The 25,213-nt window shown below is 37.6% G+C and overlaps 1 long non-coding RNA gene across 1 annotated transcript; it reads right to left on the reverse strand.

Annotated features, from left to right (window-relative positions):
- Positions 1–4,806: 4,806 nt before the first annotated feature.
- Positions 4,807–8,586, reverse strand: LOC137501506 (uncharacterized). The gene is made up of 3 exons (XR_011018584.1): positions 8,564–8,586; positions 8,317–8,438; positions 4,807–4,852 (listed from the first exon to the last, which is right to left on the reverse strand). It is a non-coding gene; the product is annotated as an uncharacterized lncRNA (long non-coding RNA).
- Positions 8,587–25,213: the final 16,627 nt, after the last annotated feature.

Below are 25,213 nucleotides of genomic sequence, written 5' to 3' on the forward strand. Positions count from 1 at the left end.
TAATTCTGTGAGTTCTTTCTAGAAATTTAGCCACCCATTCAACCACTCTTTTGTCCATTAGCCATCATTTTCGTCAGTAATCTCTAATGATCTACCCTGTCAAAATCCTTGAATCAATACCTCCTGTGGGTGGGGGCAATAGAATACACCCATGGCATCCCCTGCCTGCCATAAGTGGCAACTAAAAGTAGCCCAGGAACTCTAAACTTGCAAGCACGGGTTGACGACCGTGCGGACTTTGGCTGAGTCCTGGCATTCCTTCCCTTTACTTACACACCAAGTTCTTCACTTTCATTTATCCTATCCAATTTCCCTTGGTCATTTCTTGTTCTTTTCGGACTCCAGTGGTATTAGGTTTTTGAGGTCTAGAGAGACTTTCACTTTACCAGTCTTCATGGCCCTCACCTTCTTTTTTCGAAGTGTCGAATCTCTTCCCTCTGATTCGTGTTAATAGAGGATGGTTGCCCAGTTCCTCTTAAAACAATAAACACCACCACGACGACCATGGATGGATACATATAGTCCATTCTACCTGAATCTAAATTATCTGGTATATCATGTTGGAATCCTACAAGTTGAGCCTCACTGGAATAACTTTTCCTAAACGTGTACAGCCTTCTATCAAACCAGAGCTTATATGCAACACATGTTAAGCAGAGTGGCCTGTAATTATCTGCCTTATGTTCATCACCCTTTTCTTTATACAGTGGGGCTAGAGCTCCTTCTTACAAACAGTAAACAAATATTTCCGATATGGCAGCATATTTCTAGTAATAACCCTGAATTCTTAATAAAGCCAGCTGCTTTTTTTATTTTTTAGCTTTCAGCTTTTGTACCTTTTTTGAAAATGTCTTTATTATAATAGGTAAATTCCACTACTTTGCCTTTATTAGTCACCTCCTCAACCTGGAAATTCATCTTACATCCAACTATCTTTGCATATTGCTAACTGAGTTCTTATGCTTTCTGGAAGTCCTCACATATACACTCTCCTAGTTCATTAATTTTCCCTGGAATGTCCATCCTGGAACTTGTGTCTGCCTTAAAGTACCTATACATACCCATCCATTACGGTACGGTACTCACTAAAATTCATATGGCTGTCAATTATGCTTGTCATCATGTTAACCTTAGCTGACTTTTCTTGCTAAATTCAATTTCCTAGTAAGTTCTTTCAGTCTCTCCTTACTTCCTCATATATTCCTATTTCTTTCTAACCTGCACCTCAGTTATAATACAGTGGGTCTATACCATTACTTACCACTTTAGAAAAATACCATACCTGTTTTCAAACTCCCCAACAATTAGTTAAACCCATCCCATAGTCAGTTTATATTTTCGTTCACCATTTTTAACTAATCATAATTAATTTTTTAAACTCCCCTCTGTCTCTCCTATCAACCTTATGATATTGCCTAATAGTCTTGCAGCATTCTATTCTCTCACATTTATTTTCAACTACAACAGAAATGATCTTCATGATCACTTCAATTTTTCTATAGTGCTCATCTGGTTTTATTAGCACTATGTCTAAAATATTTTTCCCTCTATATTGTTTGTTACATCACTTTCTGATTCAGTTGTCCTTCCCAGATTAACTTATTCACCATTTGTCAGTCATGTTTTCTGTCATTCGCATCAGTCACCACTGATCTGCATTTAGGGCAGTTGCCCAGGTGGCAGATACTTTGTCTGTTGTTTACTCATCTTCTCTTCAAGAATTACAAAGAATTTTTAAATTTATTAAACATCTCCCACGGTAAATTATTCAAATCACTAACTCCTTTTCTTATAAAAGAATATTTGTCCCAGTTTGTCCTCTTGAATTTCAACTTTATCTTCATATTTTGATCTCAAACTTATTCGATTACCAATGTCATTCCACACTATCTCTCCGCTGACAGCTCAGAAAGTACCACTTAGTCTCCTTACACCCAAGTCTTCCCATCCCAAATTCTGCAACATTTTTGTAACGCATCTCTTCTGTCGGAAATCACCCAGAAGAAATCGAGCTGCTTTTCTTTGGATTTCTTCCATTTCTCGAGTCAAATAATCTTGTTGAAGGTCCCATACACTGGAAACTTACTCTTAATTGGGGTAATACCAGAGACTTACATGCCCTCTCCTTTACATCCTTATTGCAACCCCTAAATACCCTCACAACCATGTGCAGAAATCCGTACCCTTTACTTACAATCACATTTATGTGATTGCCCCAATGAAGTCTTTACTTATATCAACACGTACATACTTACAATGATCCCCATGAGGAACTTTCACCCCATCAATGCAGTAATGAAAACGGAATGGACTTTTCCTATTAGTGAAACTCACAACCTGACTCAACACCATTTATAATCATATCATTGCCTACTGTCCATCTCACAACATTTTCAAAGTCTTTTTGCAGTAGCTTACAATCTTGTAACTTATTTATTACTCTATACAGTATGACATCATCTGAAAAAAGCCTTATCTCAGATTCCAGTTGTTTACTCATATTATTTAAGGTCCAATAATATTGCCTTGAGGAATTTCCCTCTTAATGATTGCAGGATCATTATCAGCATTGAAACACCAACTGCATTTTACAGTAATATGTAGGAATTATTTTTTCAATAAATGTCAACTCATTATTTTTATATACATTCATTTATTAAAATATTAATACAATGGTACATGAGAAAACATGTCAAAATGATACACTCCTCATCTTGCAGCCATTAAGAACTCATTGGTACTGTTTTACATTAAAGCTAAGCAGGGTATTTCGGAAGGCAAAGAAAGGTACAATGCTATTAAATAATTATGTAGAAGACGCATTGAAAAATGAAAAATAATTGCCAATGACAAATTCATTAGTTCCAAAAATAAATGCATGGCAGCTTGTGCTGAAATAATGAAACTGCTAGGAAGGTAACAAAGGAGCCTGTAGCCATTGTGCCAAATATACTGAATGATTCATTTTAAAATACTGTAAAAAACATGTCTAAACTGGAAAATAATCTTGACTCACTCAAGGAGAATGAAGATACATTTACAGATATGTTGAGTAAACTATAAACTACCATGAATAAGTGAAATAAAATAGACTATACATGGCATGAAGTTGCACCTAGGGAAAATTTTCAAAATAATTAAAGAACTCAGGAATTCCAGGACAGACGAGTACAATAGGCTCTCCTCAAAACCAAATGAATATGTTTGCATATTGTAGATGCAAAGAATAGTCACAGCATGTACATGGATACTGATGAATACATATTTTATATTCAGAGCAAATCAATGGACAGCAGAATGAATGACCTGTTACACATTCTTTCCTGACACTATAAAACTCATCTGTCCTCCTGCTTTCAACCTTACATGAAGTGGAACTTTCCACTGTCACATCATCAATACACATTTGTGGACTGTTTTGTGTCTCTGCCTTATATGTTGCACAGCTTTGCTAAGTTTTCCTTTATTTACTTTTAGCAACCTATCAAACACTTTGTGTTTTACCACTGACATCACAGCATTTATGCTCTTATCCATCCTACTGACTCGAAGACCTTTCATTACCACTTGTTTTAGGACTTGATGGAAGACTTCTAAATGCATACTGGTATGTGCATTTCTAATTGGTAACAATAGGCCCACTGATCACACCTACTAGCATATTCCTTTTCGAAGTACACACCAAACTCTCTACATGTGTCATTATTTTCACAAGCATCTAGGAAGTTGTTGAGCTCACTGTGGAATTCAACTACGTTTTCATACTGCAACAACATCCTTAGGTGTTTGTTACACAATTGCTTTGAATGCCTGTGTACCATGAATTTTAGAGGAAATGTTCTTTCTCCAAGCCCTATCCATATGCCACATGCATAGAAGTTTCTTCAAAAGGCCACCCGTGACTTCAACCCATGCATTAGAGAATGAAGCCTAATTATCAGTTATCAGTATCTGCACAGGAAAATCAATTGCAGATATTGATTATTTGACAACATACAAAAAAAAAAAAAAAAAAAAAGCCATTTCAGCACATTGCAGTCTGTTCGATTAGAGCAACAGAATGCAACAGAGAATCTCTCATTGTATTCATCTAACATCAATAATGTTGTAAGTGAGAAGTCACAAGCATTTGTCCCATGAGTACTGTCCATACAAATGATTTTTTTCCCAAACTCCACAAGCATTACTTTCTGCACATCAGTCATAATTGTTAATACAAAATCATTCTGTCAATCCGTATTCTGGGTTGGAAATCCCTTGTAATTTACCAAACCGGACATACTCATTACCTTGTTCTTTTAACCTATCCATCCCAGTGCACACACTTTCTACATCTTTCTGACTCTGTTAATCACTATCTAATCTAAAATCACGAACAATATTACTCAGGTCATGTCTTTGCAGAAGGTGTAGCCTAGTAATCTGCTTAATATCTAAATTGTCTGTGATATTTTTCAGAACAGTGTCAAAGGGAATATTCTGAGCCAACTGGCCAGCAATCTGCTCTCTCTCTCTCTCTCTCTCTCTCTCTCTCTCTCTCTCTTCTTTTGACAGCAGGATATGCCCAACTCCTCTGCGATGTCCAAAATGTACATTACCGGTATTGTAAATAACATGCACACTCGATTTATTTATTTTACCTACACGAACCCTGAAATTTCATATGCCGTATTCCCTTTCCTCTTCTTTTGACCAATCCACTGTGATGACAGAAATAAGTAGATCCTTCAAGAGCTGTAGTGTCGTGGGGTTTGGTTTGGTAGTTGTTGATGTCCTCTTATGTCTTGGTGGACTAGTTAGAAAATATCTGGATTGAGTGTCCTTTTTTCCTTTGATTTCCATACCTTAAATTCTTGAAAAGAATAGAAAAATTGAATTACTAGTTATTAACATTAAGATAATAATAAACTTATTGCACAGCTCAACTTGTGTTATGGTAAGGGTCATTCCATAAAAACTCACAAACTACAACAAATTAAACATTTACTTTTTTTTTACTAAACTTGTTTGTAGAGTACTCGTTCCCGCCTGGTGGCCATAATTGTTAAGGCGTTGAAGTCTGCATGGTCTAACACCGTGGTTAGCCGGTTCAAGTCCCCTTGATCGAAAACATTTTGGCCACCAGGGTAGAGGAGGTGGTGATATACAATTTCTAATCACTAGATTGCGTGCCAAAATCCTGGAATAAATTCCAAACCTCTCCACAGTGTTCATATAGAGTGAGGGCATATGACGCTGTTGATGGTGATTCGTCCATCGGTTGGAGATGTTAAGCCTTGAGCAGACCCCTTGGTGCTATTTGACAGGAGTAGGCTATATGTTGGCACAGGGTTTCACCCTCTCCCTTCCTACTATCATATATCACGTCATTCATTTCATCTCATTAACTCGTCTGTTGAGGCTGACGCCAGGAAGGGCATCCGGTCATAAAAACCCACCACGACTGATTCATCTCACCGTATTCCTGACCCCGTAGATAAAACGGGACAAGGTTTGGACATTGTTTGTAGAGTACTGTTTTGGTGATCTAATGTTTATTGTTGTTTGGCCAACCCTTGTCCCATTTCTGTACGGGGTCAGGTATGAGGTGAGGTGAGATGAATCTGTCGTGGCGGGTGTTTATGACTGGATGCCCTTCCTGACGTCAACCTCATCCGAGGAGTTAATGAGATGAAATGAATGATGTGATATATGATACTAGGAAGGGAGAGGGTGAAACCCATGCTGGCACGTAGCCTACTCCTGTCGAATAGCACCATAAGGACTGCTCAATGCTTAACGTCTCCATCCGACGGACAAATCACTATCAACAGCGTCATATGCCCTCACTCCATATGAGCATTGCAGAGAGGTTTGGAATTTAATCCAGGCTTTTGACAAGCAATCTAGTGGTTATAAATTGTATACCAACCCCTCCCCTACCCTGCCAGCCAACATTCTGATGGTGAAATTTTTTTTGACAACGGGACTCGAACTGGCTAACCTCGGTGTCAGACAGTTTAGACTTCAATGCCTTAACGATCATGGCCACCAGGCAGGCTGATCTAATGTTCATTGTTGTATTTTAAAAATGACTATCTCGACATAAAAATGTGATTTCCGTGCATACTTCTATAAATAAACTTTGAACTTGAGAATTTTAAGTGAGCTTCAGATAATTTTGATAAATACCTCTGACTATGGTCTGTCTGTTAAGTTGGATCCTCAAAAAGCACCATTAAATTCAAGTATCACTGGACTGGGCTAGGATTGAACACACCAACTTGAGCTCAGAAAGCCAGTGCTCTACTGCCCTAGCTACCCAGCCCAGCCTGAACAGCTGATCAGTATATCCAAGCACTGAATTACTCAGAAAAAATTTACTGGAAATGACTCCCGAGTATGAATTATCCACAGCCTGTTTCCAGTCATTCAACCGGGTCAGGAATGGAACACATGAAGCCCCATCTAGTGGTGAGGATAGGACCTGTGCTGGCTGCCGAAGCCTGTCGCACTTCTCTGGGGCAATGATTAATAACTGACAGATGAAATGATACTGGAGAGTGTTGCTGGAATAAAAGATGACAGGGAAAACCGGAGTACCTGGAGAAAACCTCTCCTGTCTCCTTTTTGTCCAACACAAATCTCCCATGGAGTGACTGGGATTTAAAACACGGAATCCAGCGGTGAGAGGCTGGCGCACTGCCGCCTGAGCCATGGAAGCTAGAAATCACTCTTCAAGTGCTACTATTGACTCCACTCACCAAGACTTGTGCAACTTGATCCAACAACAGGTTTATTTCTTTGGAAAAAAAAAGTAGTGGTTATATATTATTTTCCGGAAAACTATACTTCTATTCTTCAAAATGCAATTCTTTACATCTGGAACAAACCAGTCGCTATTTAATTTCCTTTTCCAGAGTTTCAAGTAAGCTTACTGTATGACAAAATTGTAGACATGATGCTGTATAGGCTTTTGGGCTTATGCCGTGTCAAGAAAATAAGATAAAATTCTTAATGTTTCGCAGAAAACTGTGCTCTGCATCCTCAGAAGAAATCTCGACTGACCACGAGAAAGGCTTCTTAAACAATGACAATTTCCTTAGCAGTTACCTCAAAAGATATTAAAGTATAAATTTTTTCAGAGAAAGTTCATGAATTACATGAGGATGTAACAAATATTATTTCATAAATTTATGTAAATACCTCGCAGATTCTGGCAAAGAAATGAGCACTTTTCTTGCCACTTCGGAAAGACAAAGATAATTTAATGGTATTGGTGGTGCTGTCAATGTTTTCTTTGAATCTAAAAGTTGATAAAACAGATCTTTAACTCCCACAGGAACCATATTTGTGAACAAAATAGATTACCGGTATAGAAGATGTAGCCTTAACATCCAGTTTGTCAAGAACTGTGGAATGGAGCAAATGAGGACAGATTATAGACAAGATTAAGGAAAGTAGGTATTCAATCTTACTATGCAAACATTCCCATCTCTAAGTTATTCCTGAAAATTAAAATAATTACTTTATCTAAGAATGAAAATAATGATGAAATATTACATAAAATGCAGGTTTCCGTTAGATCAATCGGTGTGATATCAACACACTGACTTCCTATGCTAATTCTAAAATGGAAATCAGAATTCACTCCGGCCACTTCAGCCTTGCAACAATTATATTTCACAGGGGGAAGTAGGCCTAATCATTCTGTATTCAAAACAGACATATAATTTAAAATGTAGGGTTACATCATGGATTAATATGTTCGGAATTTTGCGCACATTCTTTCCATGGATATAATGCTGTAACTGCTAGAACTAGATAAGTCTTAACAAAATTTCTTAAAATAATACTTTAACGAATTCAGCAAGAACCATAGGTACCCTTCTTGAGATTTCAAAGAATGATCAAATGTAGTTAGTGCCAGTATAACAATTTTAATGAAATATGAGATTTCACCCTAAGGGAATCTTCTCCTCATGCAAATAATTTATTTCAAATAAATACTGAAAATATTAAGGAAAATCTTTCTGAAAGCATGAATTTTGGTTGTGAGTACATTTCGAGCATCATTAGGCCTAATGGAGCTATTAATAGGAACAGCAAATTATACTGATTTAAAGAATATTGGTACTGGTATTTAATGAACATGTGAGGAAAATGTAGCTTGTAGCAGATTGTGATATTTCATGGAATAGGCCTACCCTTAATAAACTTTAATGAACATTTATGCATTCAACTATCTCCACACTAGATACAGTGAACAAAAATATGAATATGAAGATCTGTTGCATAACTATTATGGTACAATAGGTAGTTGAACATTCTTCCCACCTTTCATGTTACTGAAGACATTTCTGTGATAGAACATCCTTCAAGAATTAATTCACTGTGGTCATGCAACACATGCTGACTCAACTCTTGGTGATTCGCAGTGATATACGGACAATACACCACTGAAATGAAAAAAAAAAAAAAAATGAAAAAAACCAACAAAAAAAAACAGGCTTTTGAGTAAGAACATACATATCCATTACCTCTAACCTATTCAACTACTAATATGGAAATCGTCAGCACTTACCAGGACAGTCTATATGAATTTTGAATCTTCTCACTGAATGTATGACGCTCATATGTAACTCTCGTTCGCTGGATGTGTCCCAGCTACAAAATTTACAAGTAAATCCAGTTCCATTAAGCCGCCCACGCTTTAGTGATTCAGATGACAACTTGTGTAGGCTACTTGTAATTTATGTCTCTTTAATTTTGCATCGTGTAGATAGCAGAAATTATCCAAATGAAGGTATTGACCACACTAGAAATGATCCAAATGAACTCACTGACCATGTGTTGACGCAATTCAAACAAATATTAAAAATTATTCACCCGAACGTATTGACCACATGTTAAACACAATTCAAACAACTTTTCCCTCCACTTACGCAAAAACAATTGCTAATCAATTGTCATATTTACTACAAATCATACCAGATGGCAGGGTGAGGCCACCACCGGCCATACTTTTCAAGAATACATTCTGATTGGCCAGGTCGTATTATCGCAGTGTTATACCGAGACGCTTGTCACAAAACAGTCCAGAAATGTGTATTGATGATGTGACAGTGGAAAGTTCCACTTCATGTAAGGTTGAAAGCAGGAGGCCAGATGAGTTTTACAGCATCAGGAAATAATGTGTAACAGGTCATTCTGCTGCCCATTAATTTGCTCTCAATATAAAATATGTATTCATGAGTATCCATGTACATACTGTGACTACTGTATTCTTTGCATTCTACAATATGCAAACATATTCATTTGGTTATGAGGAGAGCCCATTGTACTCATCTTTCCTGGAGTTCCTGAGTTCTTTAACTATTTTGAAAATTTCCCCTAGGTGCAACTTCATGCCATGTATATTTTATTTCACTTGTTCATGGTAGTTTATAGTTTACTCAGCATATCTGTAAATGTATCCTGATTCTCCTTGAGTGAATCAAGATTATTTTCCAGTTTAGACATGTTTTTTACAGTGTTTTCATTCATTCATTCATTCATTCATTCATTTCAATTAATTCCAACGAGCCTGCAGGCTCATACATAGGAATTGTACAGGATATTTTAAAATGAATCATTCGGTATATTTGGCACAATGGCTATGTGCGCCTTTGTTACCTTCCTACCAGTTTCATTATTTCAGCACAAGCTGCCATGCATTTATTTTTGGAACTAATGAATTTTTCATTGGCAATTATTTTTCATTTTTCAAGGTGTCTTCTACATAATTATTTAATAGCATTGTACCTTTCTTTGCCTTCTGAAATACCCTGCTTAGCTTTAGTATAAAATTGTACCAATGAGTTCTTAATATCTGCAAGATGAGGAGTGTACCGTTTTGACATGTTTTCTCATGTACTATTGTATTAATATTTTAATAAATGAATGTACCTAAGAATAATGAGTTGACATTTATTGAAAATAATTCCTTCATGTTACTGTAAAATGCAGTTGGTGTTTCAATGCTGAAAAGCATCCTGCAATCATTAAGTGGGGAATTCCTCAAGGCAGTATTATTGGACCTTAAATAATATGAGTAAAGAACTGGAATCCGAGATAAGGCATTTTGCGGATGATGTCATACTGTATAGAGTAATAAATAAGTTACACAATTGTGAGCAACTGCCAAAAGACTCAGACAATGTTGCGAGATGGACAGCAGGCAATGATATGATGATAAATGGTGTTAAGTCAGGTTGTGAGTTTCACTAATACGAAAAGTCCACTCAGTTTTCGTTACTGCATTGATGGGATGGAAGTTCCTGATGGGGATCATTGTAAGTACGTACATGCTGATATAAGTAAAGATCTTCATTGGGTAATCTCACAAATGTGATTGTAAATAAAGGGTACCGATTTCTGCACACGGTTGTGAGGGTATTTAGGTGTTGCAGTTAGGATGTAAAGGAGAAGACATATAAAGTCTCTGGTAATACCCCAATTAAAAGTAAGTTTCCAGTGTATGGGACCTTCACCAGGATTACTCAACTCAACAACTGGAAGAAATCCAAAGAAAAGCAGCTCGATTTCTTCTGGGTGATTTCTGACAGAAGACAAGTGTTGCAGAATTTGGGATGGGAAGACTTGGGTGTAAGGAGACTAAGTGGTAGATTCTGAGCTGTCAGTGGAGAGATGGTGTGGAATGACATTGGTAATCTAATAAGTTTGAGATTAAAATATGAAGATAAAGTTGAAATTCAAGAGGACAAACTGAGACAAATATTATTTTATAAGAAGAGAAGTTAGTGATTGGAATAATTTACCATGAGAGATGTTTAATAAATTTAAAAATTATTTGCAATTCTTGAAGAGAAGATGAGTAAGCAACAGACAGGGTATCTGCCACCTGGGCAACTGCCCTAAATGCAGATCAGTGGTGACTGATGTGAATGACAGAAAACATGACTGACAAATGGTGAATAAGTTAATCTGGGATGGACAACTGAATCAGAAAGTGATGGAACAAACAATATAGAGGGAAATATATTCTAGACATGGTGCTAATAGAACGAGATGAGCACTATAGAAAAATTGAAGTGATTATGAAGATCTTTTCTGTTGTAGTTGAAAATAAATGTGAGAGAATAGAATGCTGTAAGACTATTAGGCAATATCATAAGGTTGATAAAAGAGAGACAGGGGAGTTTAAAAAAATTAATTGTGATTAGTTAAAAATGGTGAATGAAAATATAAATAGACTAAGAGATGGGTTTAATGAAATTGTTGGGGAGTTAGAATACAGGTATGGTATTTTTCTAAAGTGGTAAGTAATGGTAAAGACCCACTGTAATATAACAGAGATGAAGGTTAGAAAGAAATAGGAATATATGAAGAAGTAAGGAGAGAGTGAAAGAACTTACTAGGAAATTTAATTTAGCAAAAATGTCAGCTAAGGATAACATGATGGCAAGCATAATTGACAGCCATATGAATTTTAGTGAGTAATGGACGGGTATGTATAGGTACTTTAAGGCAGACACAAGTTCCAGGAGGGACATTCCAGGGAAAATTAATGAACTAGGAGAGTGTATATGTAAGGACTTCCAGAAAACATATGAATTCAGCTAGCAATATGCAAAGATAGTTGGATGTAAGATTAATTTCCAGGTTGAGGAGGTGACTAATACAGGCAAAGTAGTGGAATTTACCTATGATAATTAAAACATTTCCAAAAAAATACAAAAGCTGAAAGCTAAAAGAAGCAGCTGGCTTTATTAAGAATTCAGGGTAATCAGTAGAAATATGCTGCCATATCTGAAATATTTATTTGTTTACTGTTTCTAAGAAGGAGCTCTAGCCCCTCTGTATAAAGGAAAGTGTGATAAAGCAGATAATTACAGGCCAGTCTGCTTATCATGTGTTGCATATAAGCTCTGGTTTGATAGAAGGCTGTTCACGTTCAGGAAAATTATTCCATTGAGGCTTAACTTATAGGATTCCAACATGATATAGCAGACAATTTAGATTCAGGTCAAATGGACTATATGTATCCATCCATGGTGGTGGTGATTATTGTTTTGACACTAATCAGAGGGAAGAGATCCAACACTTCAAGAAAAGAAGGTAGCAGCCAAAGGAAGGTGAGGGGCATGAAGACTGGTAAAGAGAAAGTCTCTCTAGACCTCAAAAACCTAATACCACTGGGGTCAGAAAAGAACAAGAAATGACCAAGAGAGATTGGATAGGATAAATGAAAGTGAAGAACTTGGTGTGCAAGTAAAGGGAAACAATGCCAGGACTCAATCAAAGTCCCCATGGTCGTCAACACGTGCTTGCAAGTTTTTTTTCCTAGTTGCTTTACGTCACACCGACACAGACAGGTCTTAAGGCGACGATGGGACAGTGAAGGGCTAGGAGGGGGAAGGAAGCGGCCGTGGCCTTAATTAAGGTACAGCCCCAGCATTTGCCTGGTGTGAAAATGGGAAACCACGGAAAACCATTTTCAGGGCTGCCGACAGTGGGGTTCGAACCTACTATCTCCCAAATACTGGATACTGACCGCACTTAAGCGACTGCAGCTATCGAGCTCGGTGTGCTTGCAAGTTTAGAGTTCCTGGGCTTCTTTTAGTTGCCTCTTATGGCAGGCAGGGGATGGCATGGGTGTATTCTATTGCCCCCACCCACAGGAGGTATTGATTCAAGGATTTTTGAAAGGGTAGATCATTAGATACCACTGAAGAAAATGAGGGCGAATGGACAAAAGAGTGGTTGAATAGGTGGCTAAATTTCTAGCAAGAACTCATAGAATTAGAGTAGTTGAAGCATCATCTGATCCTGAAATGGTTATCTGGAATCAAAGATAAGGCTTTTTTGCTGATGATATTACACTGCAAGTATATATTAAATAAGCTACAGTTTGTAAGCGACTACAAAAAGAGATTATTTTATTATTATTATTATTTATCGTATGATGAGTCTATGTACACACATGTATATAGTTCAGGGTAAATGTGCGTAGTCACTAGTCCGTACAATACTATAACTCTAGGTTTAGCATTTTGACCCAGTCAACTGCTTCATCCGATGTGCGGTGAATGTCCATTAGCGTTCCTTTGAAAGCTCGAATTGGGCAGTCAGCAACAATGTGGTGGATTGACTGAGAAGAGGCACCACAATCACAATCTGCAGACCTAGTCCAACCCCATTTGCACAACAGATAACCACATCTGCCTTGTCCAGTTCTTAGCCGATTGATGATTCTCCACTGTCGTCTTGGAAGATCAAATCCTTGTACTAGTTTAGAAGGATTCTCAACCAGATGTTTGTTCACTACTGAAGACTGATCCCACTGGGATTTCCATGAACTGGTGTTTTTTTTTTTTTTTTTTTTTTTTTTTGCTAGGGGCTTTACGTCGCACCGACACAGATAGGTCCATGAACTGTTAACATGAAAAGAGGTTCTTTCAAGATCCATTGCTGTTGCTTCACGTCCGTAGGTTTAACCACTACACTGCCCTACACATGTCCCCCGGGTGGTGCTAAGAAAGCAACAGTGATAAGATGAGACCGAACTGTCGGAAACGACCTCTCGGTCAAAGAGCGAACAAGGAGATGTGTGGTACTTTTCAGGACCTTCAAGTTCGTAGAATTGGACCATCACTGCGCATTTGTCAATTGAATATCGAAGGGATTAGTCAAGCAAAATGCGAGTATCTTTCCAGGATTGCACTGAAATATGCAGTTGATGTCATCGTGCTTCAAGAAACACACACAGCAGACAAACTACAGTTACAGATTAGGGGGAAAATTCCAGGCTTTAAATTGGTAGCGTCTAACTATCATCAAAATTATGGCCTTGCAACTTATGTCAGGAATGATATAACAAATTACCAATTACTATCAGTAAATTCTGAAAATGACATTTTTACTACTACAGTTAACACTGAAAACTTGATAATAGTTAATGTGTACAAGCCACCAGATATTACTTGGCCTAATCCTCCTATACCTTCTCTGCAGTATCCTACTATATATCTCGGTGATTTCAATAGTCATCATCATCGTTGGGGATATAACAAGGATGACTCTAATGGTGAAGTTCTTGTGGACTGGATGGAAACTGAAAATTTGAATCTGATTTTTGATGCTAAGGACCTGCCTACCTTTCAATCAGCTCGCTGGTCTCGAGGCTACACCCCAGATCTTTATTTTACAAATCGGCTTCATAATTCACACAGTCAAGTTCGACATACAGTGCTCAACGATTTCCCACATAGTCAATACAAAAAGAGATCAACAATGTTGTGAGATGGACAGGAGACAAGGGTATGATGGTAAATGGGATGAAAAGTCTGGTTGTAATTTTCACAAAGAGGAAAAGTCCTCTCAGATTCAATTACTCTGTTGATCGTGTGACAGTACCTCATGGGGATCACGGTCTAGGTCTTAATATAAGGAAAGATCTTCATTCATGAATGAGATAGTACATAACAGTTACACATCTCTTCATATGGTTATGAGGGTATTTAGGGGTTGAAGTAAGGAGGTAAACCAAAGGGTAAGGCCCCCAGTCAGAGGATGGTTTCAGAGTGTGAGACTCCCACCAGAATTACTCGATACAAGAACTGGAGACGATCCAAAGGAAAGCAGTATAATTTCTTCTGGTGATTTCCGACAAAGGAGTAGTTTTTTTTAATATGTTGCAAAGAAAAGACCTGGGAGTAAGGAGACGGGATGCTCTGTGCTGTCAGCGGAGAGATGGCGTGTAACGTGCGTAGCCGGAGGGAGGGGGGTACTGGGGGTTAGAAACCACCCATGGAAATTTTAAGAAAAAAAATAAACAGAAACTGACAATAAACAATGGGTTGGCTCTTTTGAACATTTACAGAGACATGATTGTAAAACCGGCATATCTCTTGAATCTGTCTTCTAAGAAGTCTTGAAAGTTGGATTTTAGATTGTAAACTGAACATACCATTTGCTGTAGAACTGCTGAGCTTGATCATATTGTTTTTCTGTATTTTAATGTAAGATTCTGTAGTGTACTGCAATCTGAATATCAACGTAAATCATTTGTATTAATGTCTTTATGATGACACTCAAGCATGCCTGTCTGCACACACATCTTCATTATGTTCTATCATAATTTTGTAACTTTACGCCCCCTCCCATAAGTTGATCTGCAACTGGCGTGTAATGGCATTAGTAGACGAATAAGTTTAGAGTGGAGCTTTTAGAGGTAGGATAGATCACAATGTGAGGATAATGTTGGAATTCAAGAGGACAAATTAGGGCAAATATTTATTTATAAGAAGATGAGTTAGGGATTGGATCAATTTATCATGGGAAATGTTTGATAGATTTCAGATTTCTTTGAAATCATTGAAGAAAAGACTAAGTAAAATGATAGGAAATCTGCCAACTGGACGACAGCACTAAATGCAGATCAATGATTACTCACTTGATAGAATCCTTCATAATTCATCAATGAAATTAAAACACGTAAAAAAAACACCCCGAAATCTCATTATTTCTTCTAACCAAGCTAGAAAAGTCTAATAAATTGTACAAAACTACAGGTTATGCAATTGTAAATGTGAATAATGAAAGCACCGACATGAATTCCTCGAAGTATAGACAGTCCTAAATGCAGATCAATGATGATTGATTTCATGCAATCCTTCATAATTCATCAGACTGGTAATTAAGTGAAGTGTGTGATTTGTGAATTTACGAACTATAAAATTCATACATACAGTATAAACTTAAAGTATGTCACCTGGAATCATAATTCTTCTGCTTTCATCGAGACAAAACAGTGTAAGTAAATTCCAATATTGTAAAATATCACAGGTTTAACATTCAGTTGTCAACAAGTATTCTTATCTTGGATGAAGTACATAAATTGAAAGTTGACAATGGCGTAATAGTTGCAGGCATACGTTAGATTTTATTTTGTTGTTTTTTTGTTGTTGTAGGTGTGATCAGTGGGTGATTTGATTAACATGTACAAGAAAGAAGGACCTGTCTACTTCAATAGCACATATTAATACATGATATGTTGAGATCACTTCCAATCCACAGATTTTAGGAATCCTTGGCTTTATAGTCAGGGGTAAGTTATGAATGAATCAGTCACTACTGAACTGCATTTAGGGCAGTCGCCCAAGTGGCAGATTCCCTATTTGTTGTTTTGCTAACCTTTTCTTAAATGATTGCAAAAAAAATTGGAAATTTATTGAACATCTCCCTTCATAAGTTATTTCAATCCCTACCTCCTCTTCTTATAAACAAATTTTGTGATCTTCCCTACTGTTAAAGACACCACTCAAACTTATTCGTCTAATAATGTCATTCCACGCCATCTCTCCGCTGACAGCTCAGAACATACCACTTAGTCCAGCAGCTCGTCTCATTTCTCCCAAGTTTTCCCAGCCCAAACTTTGCAAGATTTTTGTCAAGCTACTCTTTTGTTGGAAATCACCCAGAAGAAATCGAGCTGCTTTGCTTTGGATTTTTTCTAGTTCATGAATCAAGTAATCCTGTTAAGGGTCCCATATGCTGCGTCCATACTGTAGTAGGTGTCTTACCAGAGACCTATGCCCTCTCCTTTACATCCTTACTACAACCCCTAAACCCCCTCATAACCATGTGCAGAGATCTGTACCCTTTATTTACAATATAGTAATATTTATGTGATTACTCCAATGTAGATCTTTCCTTAACACTTAGGTACTTACAATGGTCCCCAAAAGGAACTTTGACCCCATCAATGCAATAATTAAAACAGAGAGGACTTTTCCTATTTTTGAAACTCACAACCTGACTTTTAACCCTGTTTATCATCATACCGTTGCCTAGGTCCATCTCACAACATTATAGAGGTTATTTTGCAGTTGCTCACAAGCTTGTAACTTATTTATTACCAGTGGCATATACAGAGGGCTACCAAGGCTATCAGTGAAGCCCAAATCTCCATTGAGAATGATGGAAGTCTAAAGCACATTGTAATGTAAGCATCTGAAACATTGTTCCATTTACAAAACTTTGTACACGACTTTGTTAGGTATTAACCGCCACTGTCCATCCTTCTGGTATTTTTTGTTGATGCAGGTTCTTCCAATCCTCCTTTCAATTTTCTGAAGTCTGTCAGTCTTTGATTGTTTATTCAGGTGAATAAGTGTTTCTGCTGCAGATGTAGCTTCTGGTTTTATAACTGTGTTGTAGTGTTTTATTTTTGCATTTATTGATAGACATTTCTTTTTGTAGAGCTAGAACCCATTACAGATACTATGCGTAAGAGGAGACTGGGATTCTTTGGACATATCATGAGGATGCAGGATTCAAGACTTCTGAAACAACTAGTACAACACAATCTCGTCTCAAAAAATACGACAACAGGATGTAAATGGATCAGAGAAGTAGGAGAGGATCTGAAGGAAATAGGCCTTACAACAGAAGACACTACAAATAAGATAAAATTGAATACAAAACTCAAGAATACCAACCTCCGCTTTACCCTTACACAAAACAAAACCAACAACACGCATATTTTCAACTGAGGAAAGGGCACGAAGATCGGAGCGTCTGAAGAAGTACTGGGAAGACCGCAAAGCCCAAACAATCCCTTCAAAGAGACCTGAACAACGGATTGACTAAAGTGATCCTATGTGGTCATAAAAGAAGAAGAAGAAACTCTTTTTTTTTTTCTAAAGAATAAAACCCAATTCTGTGCCAACACAAAATCTTGCCGGCAGCAGCGTGAAGGGCGTTTTTAGATCAAGAAAAAAGAGGGAGTTCACGCAAGAGGAAGAGAGAAGTAGAAGAAGAAGAAATGGAACATAATGGAACATCTCCATCCACCAGTACTGCTCAGGTGCAGCCAACAGACAGACTTCTGCAAGGTGTCCTAAAAAGTGTTAATAATGATGTTATACAAATTGAAGGGTGAGGTGTGCAGGTTAGAGAAAAGTAAAGTGGAAACACAGTCTTCATTGCAGCTCATACTGAAAGGATAAGGGTCAGGTGAAAAACTTTGTTCGTAAGAGCAAAGGAAGGCGATTCACTGACAGCGATAAAACTGTTGCTCTTGCAATATATTTTTGTTCTTCTAAAGCATATCAGTTCACCCTTGTCTCGGGAGCGCATCGTGTATAACTACTTGGAACGTTTCTGCTCTCTTTGATTCCACGAAGTATACACTGCGTACGTCAGTTGTTGCGGTGGGTGTGGCAATTGCAGGCTGCTTAGCACGCCACGTTTAAGTATGAATTTCCTTCATATTAAGGAATAGTACAAATAAAATCTGTCCCCCACCCCAGACACTGCACATGTTTGTCAGGGACTTGAGTTCCAGTTGTCAGTTCGAAAAACCCCACTGAAGAAAAATAATTCCAGATGACATACTTCAAGTTTATACTCTATGTATGAATTTGAGTTTTTAAATTCACAAATCACACACTTCACTAACTTAATTACCAGTCTATTAGTAGCTAATTGAGAACTATTTTTGAAGTACACTCCTGCCAATAATTATAATATAAATATTGCTATTTATCACCTTCTACCGTGTTTAGAAGACCCATGATTGATCACTGCTGTTCAGATTTAGGTAACAGTATTTTATTGCAATGTCTTGCTCTTCTGTGGCTGTGGGCTTTGCGATGGATAACAACATCTTTTTATGGGGTTTCTTGGTTGGCTTAAATCTTTGTGAGGTTCAAATTTAGATTTTTTTGCTGGTGAAACTGGAGGTAGTAAAGACGCAAATTTGCGGGCCTGAATGGTTGGCAATAAATTTTGCAGATGTTTGTCAATAATGTCGCAGTCTTCATCGGATTCAGCCTCATCTAGGATGTGCATGAATTTATCCAGTAACATTTCTCACCTCTTCGCTTTACTGTCACATGCCTTTGCTGCTCCAGGACATTGTAGTTCTTGGATTATTGCACGTTGTTGTCGATCTGTAGTGGATGCCTCATGGGTGATTAAATTATTGTCTGTAGATTCAGCTGCACTCGAAGGCTCTCTACTTGCTATTCTGCATGTTAAATGAATGTGTTTACACATGTTGAACTTGATTGATGAATCTGGACAGCTGCTAGTGAATGCGTGGAGGCATGTCTCGCACTCTGTACAAAGCAATTTTCATTTGTACAGGCTTTCACTCATTCACCTTATTTCGTACAGTTCGTTGAAATGTTTTGACTGCACCTTCCACACATTATTGTCATATATTGCATCTTCAGGGTCGAGGTGAAATGACGATTTGTGGCGTTGCCTTATGTCCGAAAGCTTTGAGGTCACTGTACCTTTATTCAGATGAATAAGTCCGTCGTAGAGTTTGTCCCTTAGATACCTTATTAGAGCATGAATGGCAATATCTAATCGTTTGGGCTTGTTTCTCTTTCGATATAGGCCTATATGTTTGATCACTTTGATCACTCCATGCATTCTCTCTGAGTGCATGTTCGTATTAAGACCTGAGTGTTGACAATAACAATATGCCCAGTTTGGAGCAGATGCCCAATAATTATTTTCAAAATATATACCAAATTCTAAAGTGTCTGGGTCTTCTTTCAGAAGCCGTAGAGCCTCCTCAAACATCTTTCGAAAGGCCTCTTCATCTCTCTCCTGCATTAGCACTCTAATGATTTTGTATATTTCGGCTTGTTTTTCACGCCCTTTAATCTTGTAAAGATTTCTCCTCCAAACTCGATCTACATGCCATGAGCAGAACAGTCGATGTTGAGGTGGTTTCATAACTTTCAACCAGGCATTATGAAATACTTCTGCCAAATCAGACATAAGCACATTTGGTTGAAGTGGAGCACGGAGAGTATCCAGAACAACTGTTAAGAAGACCTCCACAATCGGAAGATCTCCTCTGTTGGAAAACATTAACGAGCAAGGAAAGCTTTGAAATAACTCGTCCAACACAAGAAGAGTTGTCAGTTCAAATCCGTAAGAATTAAGCCCATGTGTGCTGTCCATGCAAATACAATTATTTCCATAATAGCGTAACATTTCAATCTGCGCCTCATTCATTACAATTAAGACGGTCTTCTTTGTGCAGCTGTGGATGGGCTTCCAAACTAACTCCCTGAGGTTTGTAGAACCGGACTACAGAATCTATTTCTTGCATTTCTTTCACCCAAGAGTTCACACACTCGTGCTGTCATTTGCATGTCTAACTGCCTCGGCTTTTAAGTTATAATCTCTCACTATGTTGTGAAGATCTTTATTTGATATTAAATTGCTGCACTCTAATTCGCTGCTTTTAATTGAAGACCTAACAGAGTCTAAAATGCAGTCAAAAGGAATCTGCAGTGATATTTTCCTTGCAATTTCGTCCCTTTCTGATTTTGAAAGTCTTAACCGGCCTAGCTCAGCCTGATGACCTACATGCGTTTTGCAGAATGAAACCTCAACTTTGCCAGAAGGATGACATGTGACATCCATGCTGGCTGGCAGCATCCATCAATTTTGTTACTTCCCAATATTTTCTGGTTCCGCTCGTTTTGCCCTCTGGATTTATAAACACCATTACGATGACAATGGAATGACAATTTTGAGCAGTTATCTGTAGTTCTAACCCAACGTCCCCTGCTGCATACAAACTCGCATAGATGATCCTTTTCGACCTTAGATTTCCAGTTATAGAAATCACTCTCACTAGAAAATTCCACAGTTTCATTAACTATGTCTATATCATATTGCGACAAGTAATGCCGAAGCATCTTGCTTCATGATGCACAGTCATATTTACATAATGGACAAAGTATTTTTGACTCAAATTTTGCGGAGACCTTTTCATGAATGCTGAATGTATGCCGCTTAAGAGAGTCACATCTTGCAGTGGAGAAATCACACAAGTTGCACTTAAAACTCTCATTTTGGTTGCCACGGTGTTTGGTACTGATGTGCCTCAGTAAGTTTTTATGTACACTAAATGACTCACTGCAAAAATTACAATTATACCTATCCATTATTGCAAGATAAATTACGACTATCCACCCGTTCAGTAACATCTTCAAATCACGACGACACTCTTATAAATCACAGGAAAACTTTAAAATGCCTAGAGAACCTGAACAAAACACAAGATAATTACGCCTATCCACCCCTTCAGTAATAATACCTTCAACTCATTACGGCACTCTTAGATGATGATGATGATGATGATGATGATGATGCTTGTTGTTTAAAGGGGCCTAACATCGAGGTCATCGGCCTCCGGCACTCGTAATCACAGGAAAACTTTAATAAAGTCTAGAAAACATGAACACAGACACATCACAACTGTGTGTGAACCTTCTCCCGCGCGTTACTTCGCAGTGGCGCCTTATGCTAGCCAAGTCTAGCCTGGTTCATGTTGTACCGAAGAGAGCTGAAACAATCCAAGTGGCTCCACGCACTGCGTGATATACTGAAGAGAGCCGAAACATTCCAAGCGGCTCCACACGCCGTGTTCTCGAGAACAAAGTGTCACTCCCTCTTGTATATGTAAATTGTAGAGATGTGTTCATTTACAAAGAATTAAATGTTTTAATAAAATATTACCTGAATGAAGAAAATTAAAAAAAGGAATGGGAATTGAGATAGAAACATTAAAGCAAAGAAGATCATGCATATGTAAATAATTTCATTAAAAAATATTTGGCTCGACAAAGATGAATCATTTAGGACATGTTGTTTTATATATAGAGTTATTCAGCTGAATGTACATGTGTGAGACTAACACATCACAGTTTTCGGAGTTCTTTAAAGTACTTTCAGTAATCACACGTACTGTACATTTTTGTGGTGTCTATATATTCAAAGATATTGGTGCAAAGGTGGGTTTTTTTTAATAATGTAACATATTTAATATCGCCATAGATAACGGGTAAATGAAAAAGATATTTGCGACTGGTTTCCTTCCCTATCCGAATTCATTAAAACTATATCTTGCGCACCTGAACATTAGTGCTGCGGGTCACCACTTGTATCGCAAACATCTACGCTGTAACGGTTCAAATCCCGTTACAAGATGATATCTGTATTTTTATTATTTTATCTGTATTATTATTATTATTATTATTATTATTATTATTATTATTATTATTATTATTATGTTATCTGTGATATTGTTACTATTATTGTAATTATCAGTCTTATTTAATTCGATTTTGCAATTGCCTGTTGCTTGCAAGATTGTACTTAGATGTATGCATATATACGTATGTGTAGAGTAACACTCAATACCTGTACAGTGAGAATTGTTGTATATATCAGAAATTGAGTGTGACGTTGGGACATTGTGCAAGATTAGTGGCGATTCTGCCAAGTCATCGCCGCTTCATGGCTATGTCATCGTATTTATTTAGATATGCGCGCACGGACTCAGTCGCCGCGGGGCTATTTCACCACTGGATGTAATATCTGTCGCGTAGGTGGGAGTATGTCATGGTTATTTCTGGAGATTACGTAGCTGTGTCAACCAACGTCTATATAAGGTGGATGCATATTGTAGCGTCAGTCATTACTTATACGGATGCAGTACAGTGAAGTAGTCTACTAGATCAAGAGGCCTTAGTTGGTCAGCCAACGAGTGTGAACGAGAGATGGCGAAGACTCAGTGAGCCATTAATTATTGATCATTGAGAGAGTGAGACCAAATGGTTGGTCCGTCACTTAGTGGAAGACATGGACGCAAGGGCTTACCATGGAGTCAGAGAGGGCAACCCTGGACCTGCCAAGAGGTCATACCATATTGACTTACAAAGAAGTCAGATGATATGGAGAAGAAGCAGCCACAAGGATGTATCACCAAGTTAGGCGTGACACATCTACAGTAAACACCAGATCAATGGATTACGTCGTAATTACACTCAAAGTGTTAAAGGTACAGTCAAGTGAATCAGTGAGGGAAATATTTCGTATAAATTGTTAAATGTCCGGTCAAGAAGAATTCAAATTCATGCCTAGTTTCTTTCAGTTGCAATGTCATAATTTCATATTCTCATCTGTTTTATCGCAACAAGACTCACTATTTTTTGATATATTATTTAAAGAATATATATTGTTCTATCAAACGAATTCATAGTTTCATTTCATTGACAGTAAAATATCTTAACCTCAAAATTAATGGGGAAACCGAACGCCAATCTCCTTTTCCCAGAACTTGTATGGTATGTTGTCAAAAGTAAGCTTATTACCCCACACCCTAGAGATAGTCAAGAGTCTCATTCTATTATTGCTGTACTGAGTGACAGCTGGCGCCCTTCAAATAACGTATGTGTAAGTAAGCAGGTAACAAGTAAGTGTGAGTACAAGGTTCGACGAGTGTGTATTTTATTTAATGAATGTTAATTTTCATAATTTCAAGTTAAATCCAGATTTATATATGTTTGTAAATTTAGTAAGAGAGTTAGGAAAACCTCACAAAGTGGCGCCCAACGTGGGGCACGAAGAAATTCAGAATTTGTTCTGAATGACAGCATATCATAGGTTCATTTGGGAAGAGTATGCACATTTAAGCCAACGGAATTATTACCGGTAAATTTCAGGACTATAATTTTGTGATATTTATTTGTATTTTGGGGATATGTCAAGGGATTTGAAGAGGGAAATTAATTTGAGATCGCGTACTATCACTAGTGAACCAAAGATGGACAAAGAAGACAATAACAAGTCATGTGACGACGAGGTCATTGCTTCTGCGGACATCCAAGATGAAATTCAGAGTAGGGAACAGGTGAATACGATGGAAGCTTCTGAGTTAATTCAGGAAAGTGCAGAAATTGAGAAGCAAACTGAAACTCAAAAGGAAATCGCGGGGGGAATGAACCAAGAGCTTTTGAATTTGTGGATGACCAAAATGACCGAGTTGAGCGAAAATCTAAGCAAACAGATGAGTAATAAAATGGAACAAATAATTAGTAGTAACGAAAATAGTAAGGAAGAGATGAAAGAATTAATTAATACTAATAATGAAAATTGTAAGAAACTGATTGAAAATAGTAAGGAAGAGATGAAAGAGATGAAAGAATTCTTTAGTAGTAGTAGTGAAAATAATAAGAGATGAAAGAATTAATTAGTATTAATAGGTAATGAAAATTGTAATAAACAGATTAACTCTCTAAGTAGTAAAATGGAAGAATTAATTGGTAGTAATAAAGAGAATTTTAATGTGACCAATGAGAAAATAGATGCTTTAAGTGAATCACTAAATTATAAAATAGATACTAAGATAGTAGAGGTAACTAGGCAAATATCTAAGTTAGAAAATAAGGTAAATAAAGAGTGTGTTGACCTTAGAGGTGAAATGGAGTTGAATCGGAGCGAGCTTCATACTCAAATTGAGCATGTCAAAGGAACTTGTACAGAGAATATCAAAGAATTAAGAAATAAAATTTCGAGTAATCGGGAAGAAATTCATGAGGTAGTCGAGAAAAGATTGGACAAAATTTACAATGCAGTTAGGGAAGAGATGGGGGAACAGATTAGTAGAATTGAACAAATTGAAAGCAAACTTGTGGAGGTCACTGAACTACGGAGCGAACAGGAAACGCTATCACAGCAGGTAAGAGAAAGAGAGGAAGAATTGAAGGAAGACGTGAGAATAGAGGAAGAGAAGGATGAGAGAGGAGCGGAAGAAGAAATTTTGAGTTGCCAGGGAGTGATACGGCAGAAAAGTAGAGGTAAGACAGCTTTAGAGGTGATAGTAGCGAGTGGTTTGTTCAATAGGGATCGTGATTTAAACAAGTTTTCTGGAAAACAGTTTAATTCGGTAGAATTTGTAAAAGTAGTTGAGAAGAGATTTGCAAGTAAGTTGAGGAATAATGTTATTGAATGGGAATACGTGTTGGAGATTTTGTCGAATGTTTTTATCGGTGAAAGTAGAATATGGTTTCGAGTGTACTGGAATAATTTGTCTAATTTAGGAGAGATTAAAGGCAAATTCATTGATAGGCTTTGGAAAGAATGTGTGCAAGGGCGCGCGAGAGAGAGAGAGCGCATGATGTCTAGGGAAAGTAATATTGTAGAGAGAAGGGGGAAAATGTTAGCCTGTATCAGAGGAGAGGGGGTGATCATGATCCGCAGAGGATTAATAGTTGTGCTGATGGTGATCGTGGTCAGAAGAGTACCGAGAGAGAATCGGAAGATGGGAGGCGTATGAATTTGAGTTGTGAGAGAGAGTATCAGAGGAGTAATCAGAGAGAATCGGAAGATGGGAGGCGTATGTATTTGAGTT

The sequence above is a fragment of the Anabrus simplex genome, chromosome 1 (genome assembly GCF_040414725.1).
Source record: "Anabrus simplex isolate iqAnaSimp1 chromosome 1, ASM4041472v1, whole genome shotgun sequence".
NCBI lineage: Eukaryota > Metazoa > Arthropoda > Insecta > Orthoptera > Tettigoniidae > Anabrus > Anabrus simplex.